Source organism: Nyctereutes procyonoides, unplaced genomic scaffold (assembly GCF_905146905.1).
Source record: "Nyctereutes procyonoides isolate TBG_1078 unplaced genomic scaffold, NYPRO_anot_genome, whole genome shotgun sequence".
Classification (NCBI taxonomy): Eukaryota; Metazoa; Chordata; class Mammalia; order Carnivora; family Canidae; genus Nyctereutes; species Nyctereutes procyonoides.
In genome coordinates this window covers 58,044,144-58,050,351 of record NW_026575133.1, presented here as the reverse complement: position 1 = coordinate 58,050,351, position 6,208 = coordinate 58,044,144, and positions in this window count along the sequence as shown.

Below are 6,208 nucleotides of genomic sequence, written 5' to 3'. Positions count from 1 at the left end.
AATCTGCCACCTAATTTCCTTGTTATTGTCTTCTTGTGGTATTAATGCTGTCCCAAGTTCCCCCAATTTTATTTGCGGACACTTGAAACTAGTTGCCACTTAAATTTTGTTTGCTTGCTTCAATTTCTGATAAGCAATAGCTGTAATTTTACATGCCTGGATTTTACACCCCCTCTTGTCATTAAGTACCCTTGATTTACATTTTCCTTGGCATGGGTGATAGTGGAAGGAGGTTGTGAGTGAAGATAGGATGGCTTGGCTTAACTTAAACAGTGCCAAAAAGGTCTAAGCTAAGACCTTAAAATTAAATTTTACCATTAGCATCCTTGAAATAAAAATGATATATTTATAAAAGACTTTGAAAGCAGTAAAGCCCTCTCTAAATTATGGAATTTTAAAAATGATTTATTTATTTATATACTTATTTATCTGAGAGAGAGAAAGAGACAGAGAAGCAAGCTCCCCACTGGGCAGAAAGCCTGAGGCAAGGCTCAATCCTAGGACCCTGAGATCATGACCTGAGCCAAAGGCAGATGCTTAACCAACTGAGCCATGTGTCACTGTGACACTGAGCAGGTGTCCCTAAATTATCAAACTTTTAATATGGGACACCCTAGGTCATATAATTTACAGAGGAGAGGAAAACATTTTGAAAGTAACTTGCCCAACACTATCCCTGTCACAGATCACAGAGATAAAACTCAAGATATATTTAGAACATTTGAACCAAAATGCAGAAACTAAAAAAATGAATAAATGGCACATTCAGACCAAAGTTAGGAGAGTCCCCATGAGTTTGTATTACAGGAACTGGAAAGGTTCCTTTGACTCAGATTTGCAGTATTTCCACACCCAACAGAATAAAGGCAAAAGTTTTGAATGAACTGACCCTAACTGCCTCAGAACATCTTTAAGTGGGAATCTTCCTCTCTGGTTTATTTCACCTGATCCTACAACCTCCTTCATCCAAGGTATGTTATCTAAAACAGGACCTACAATCCACTTCCTAGATTTGTTTTTGGTATAAGGTCAATGCATCAAGGAAAGAACCTGTTTGCAATTATGTATATGAAATGCTCACTATCCTTAAAAATAATAAAAAAAAAAGATTTGAGAGAAAGAGAGAGAGAGAGAGAGAGAGAGAGCGCACATGCCCACAAGTGGGGAAGGGGCAGAGAGAGAAGGAAAGAGAGATCTTCAGTAGACTCCCCAGTGAGCATGGAGCCCAATGAAAGGCTCAATCCCAGGGCCCAGAGATCATGACCTGAGCTGAAACCAACAGTGGGCTGCTCAACTGATTGAGCTACCCAGGTACTCCATTTACCATCTTTTTTTCACAAAGTTTTCTCAGCTTGATAGGATGAAGCTTGTCCTCTACTAGATTTCTCAAAAAAGGATCATGAGTTGTGGCATGTTTAAAACTGGTTTTCTACAGACTTGACACTTGATGGATAACTAGGCTGGATATAAAATTCTTGATTCATATTTTCTTTCGTTGAGTTTCTTAAAAATTGCTGCTCTGTGGTTGCCTTGCTTTCTACATTGACATTGAGAGGTCTGATGACCTAATTCTTTTGCCCTTATTTTAAAAAAGTAATTATGTCCATTAATTAACATCCAATAATTTTATATTATGTATATATTACACACTTATTATAATGTCCAATAATTTTATTATTTCACTTAGGGATTTTTCTCTGTAAGAAAGTCTAATAATTTTGCTAGAATATGTCTTGGAGTTGATTGTTGTAGCTCAATTTTCCCAAGTATTTGATGGACTTTTAAAATATGAAGAATCAGATCCTCTTTATTTCTGGAGAGTTTTTTTGAGTAATAGTCTCTTCTATTTCAACAGCTATCCGGCACTGATTAAACTTTTTCTTTATTTCATTTTTACTCTCTCAGTTGTTTGCTTAGCTTTCTTCAATATCTCCTATTAACTTTTAATTTGAATATATTCCTTTGGGCACCTTGTAATTTTGTTCTCATTTCTGATATGCTTTTGCTATTTTACTTCCATTGTCTTCCTGTGTTCAATCAATTTGCATTTAATTTCTTCCTGTTTTTTTTTGTGTGTGTGTGTGTGTGTGTGCATTTCCGTTAGTCTGAATTTCTGATTCAAACTTGTTTTGTCCCCTCCACATCACCAAGTAATTAATTTGATATGGAATTTTATCTACAGTTTTCTTCTTCTTTTTTTGTTTTCTACAGTTTTCTTCTGTTTTTGGTTGTTTTTGCAGGTGTAGATTTTCATCAGCTGAAATGTTTCCATTTTCACTTTCTGTTTTCTTCTTATAGAAACCTCATATAGGGGCACCGGGGTGGTTCAGTGGTTGAGCACCTGCCTTTGGCTCAGGTCATGATCCCAGGGTCCTGAGATTGAGGACCTCAGGATAATAATAATTACTATTATTCATGAATGAATAAATAAATAATAAAAAATCTTTTTTTAAAAAAGAAACCTTGTATAGATGAAGACTATTTTTGTTTATTAACTTCATGGACAGGCTCTTTGTTAAGAGGTAGGTTTTTTTTTTTAGTATTTTATTTTATTTTTGAAAGACACACAGAGAGAGGCAGAGATATAGGCATAGGGACAAGCAGGATCCCCGCGGAAAGCTTGATGTGGGACTTGATCCCAGGACCCTGGGATCATGACCTGAGCCAAATGCAGGTGCTCAACCACTGAGCCATCAGGTGCCCCAAGAGGTAGTTTTTAAGACTTCTACTTCAAGAGCACTACCTGATCTCAGTGTGGCAAAGTGCCCTTTCAAATGGTGGTTCTCTTTTTAGAGTGTGTGGAGGGGGAAATTGGAGAAAAAAATATGTGTTCCTTAATTCTTTCAAATTCTCTTTTATCTTGCAGGACTCTAAATTCCCTCCACTTACTCTTTTTTTTTTAAGCACCTAGTCTCCAAAGAGACTTTCAGACACAATTAAATTGGTTCATTGCTACATAGAATCATCAGTATTCATACTTGATCTCTGGCTGCTTTCAACATTGTTGACCACTTCATCATTCTCTTAAATATTCCCCCCCTGCTTTTCATCTTACTTCTGACGCAACACCTTCCATCTCTCCTAGGAGTCTCATTCTTCTCTTCTGGCCATTAAATGTTAGACTTCCTCAAAGTCTGGCCTTTTGCTGTTCTCATTCCATATTCCTTCTGGATGCACACTTCACTGTCCATGGCGCTATTTAATGTCGAATTTGCATGATTCCCAGCTTTTATCTCTAGCCCAAACTTGTCCCCTGAGCTCTAGACTCCTATGTCTAATTGATGATGCTCATACTCAAAGACATCTCAATCATATCCTGTTTGATACTTAGTTTGTTTTATCCCTTATGCCCAAATGCCACCATTTCAGTTACAGAAATTTTGAGATTCTTGACAACTTTCTTTCTCAACTCCCAAATATCCAGGTTATCATCAATTTCTATTGACCTTACCTTCTAAAAGTATTTTGAATATAAAAAACCAACTCACCACTTTTACAACCACCTTCATTTTTCACCTTAACTACAATTGCCTGCTAATTAGATTCCCTATAAATACCTTTCCGCCTTCAATCTGTTCTGTTCATACAACAAACCATAGGGAGCTTTTAGAAACTATAATGTGTATTACTCCCCAGCTTAAAAAGTTTTCAGTGGCTTCCCATAGTTCTTGAGATAAAGATCCAAATCCTAATTATGATCCACAAGGCCTTATAAGAACTGGCCCCTTACTCAATTATGTGGTCTTACTTTCCCTTGCTCTGCATTCAGCCACATCAAGCCTTGGAATAGGCCATGGTTTAATTCACTTCTCACTTTCTTTCTTTTTTTTCCAAGGAGGATGGTATATAATATCACTTTATTTCACAGGGCAGAGGTTATGTAACTGGACACTACGTGAAGCATTAGAAGCCAACTGATACATATGTTCAGGGCAGGCCGCAGAGATGTTCCTCTTCTAGAAGTGCTGTTTTTTATTGTGGCTTATGGCAACCATGCAACATGCAGGGGGGTGACCCTGGAGGCCACATGGCCAAGCTGTTTTGTCCTAACTCTCCTCCTCCAAATATACCTTCTTTAGCCAGTAAGGGACTTTTATAAAAAGCCTTGTGGTTTTCATGAAAAACAAAACAAAACAAAACAAAAAAAAGCTACTACGCATTATACCTTTTGCCCCAAATCACCACAAAACTTGAACTATTTTGGTTAAATAACCCTTTAAAAGCCGACAGAAGAAAGAAACCTATTGTGAAACTGTCTAAATCCCTTGAATGTTATTTCCTCACAGTCAGACATGGTGAGAAAGCACATTCTTCTGGATTAATAATGAAGGTTTACAAAGCAGAGAAAAACTGTGTGGGCTTTGGCTGGCTGGCTCTCCCCTCAGGAGCCCTAAACATCATCTTCTGTTGCTTTTCCTGATATGAGAGGCTTTTCACATCTTGGAGAGCCTGATGTCATAGGTGACCATGTTGAAGTTGTCCCAGGGAAAGAGCTTCTTCTCCAGGCGGTTATAATCAAGCATGCTGCCGTACTTGTAGCGGTTCTTGAATGGGATGGTCAGGGCCTTGCTGTGCCCCATGCCTGTGTCATAGACAAAGCCGATGGTGGCATCAGGTGATAAGTACCTGCTGACAGTGTACAAGTAGCCACAGATGAGGAAGGCATTGGTTACTGACTGCTCATGGATATTAGTCTCCCAGGTTTGTTCAAGTTCCAGACTCTCTGGGTTCATAATGGCACCTTTGGCTTCCTGGCCACTGTATACTTCTCACTTCCTTGTGGAAGCTTTCTTGAATTTTCCTAAATCCCCTCTTATATTCTATCCTAGCCTCATGTCTTTCTCTTTCCAGTATTTATCTCAGGTCTAATTTTATATTTATGTATGTAGTTACTTGATTCATGTGTATCTTCTCTGCAAACTCAAAAGGGTAAGGGTCATGACTGTTTTTGTTCACCTTTGTAACTCCAGCAGAAAGCACAATGTCTGAAACAAATATTTGTTGAAATAATCATTCTAACTTCTACTTCCTTTAAAATCAGGGATCCCTGGGTGGCGCAGCGGTTTGGCGCCTGCCTTTGGCCCAGGGCGCGATCCTCGAGACCCAGGATCGAATCCCACATCGGGCTCCCAGTGCATGGAGCCTGCTTCTCCCTCTGCCTATGTCTCTGCCTCTCTCTCTCTCTCTCTCTCTCTCTCTCTCTCTCTGTGACTATCATAAAAAAAATTAAAAATAAAATCATAACAGTGCTTTATTGAATACTGTATTGAGTGCTTTCTATGTGCCAGATGCCATTTTAAGCACTTTACATATATCAAATCATCTCATTATTCCTCTTAATAGAGGAATGGGGAGGTAATGTAATCTGCCCAGAGACACAGCAGGTTACCAGCTAGTAAGTGACAGAACTAAGATTTGAACCCAGGAAGTCTGGCTTCAGAATCCAACTTCTTAAATATTATTATATTCTTTTTAATGCTCATATCACTGACTTATGATTTTCTTTTCTTTTAGGTTTTTATTTATTCATGAAAGACACAGAAAGGCAGAGACACAGGCAGAGGGAGAAGCAGGCTCCGTGCAAGGAACCTGATGTGGGACTCGATCCCGGGACTCCAGGATCATGCCCTGAGCCAAAGGCAGACGCTTAACCCCTGAGCCACCCAGGCGTCCCAAGTTATGCTTTTCTGATTAGAGTAATTTTATGAGAGTCTTTCAGACCTGGAAATAATCTCAGTGATCATCCTTTTTTCATAGATTGGATCAGTGATATCAAAAGAAGTGAAATATTTGCCCTCCCCACCATGACTTGCCCAAGATCACACTGTAGCTGGTAGCAGAATTTAGACTCTGTCATGTTTTCTGCTTTTTTCCTTGCCTTATATCAGCCTGGTGCCTCTTAGGAATGAGCTAAGATTAACTGGAAACATTCAGTTTTATTTTATAGACAAAAATTTTAGTGATATACCTGACATATAGTATAAAGATGTAGTACAACGTGTGAGAATTCTTTTTTGCAACTGTACAGAATGTGTAACTAGCTTTTATAGTGTGTGCGTGTGTGTGTGTGTGTGTGTGGAGTGGGGCAGCAGGGGTGGGTGCTGATTGTGATTCACTAGAGCTAAAGAAATGGGGAATATAAAAAATAGTGAAAGGGGTTATAGGAGAAAGGAGAGAAAATGAGTGGGAAAAATCAGAGAGGGTGACA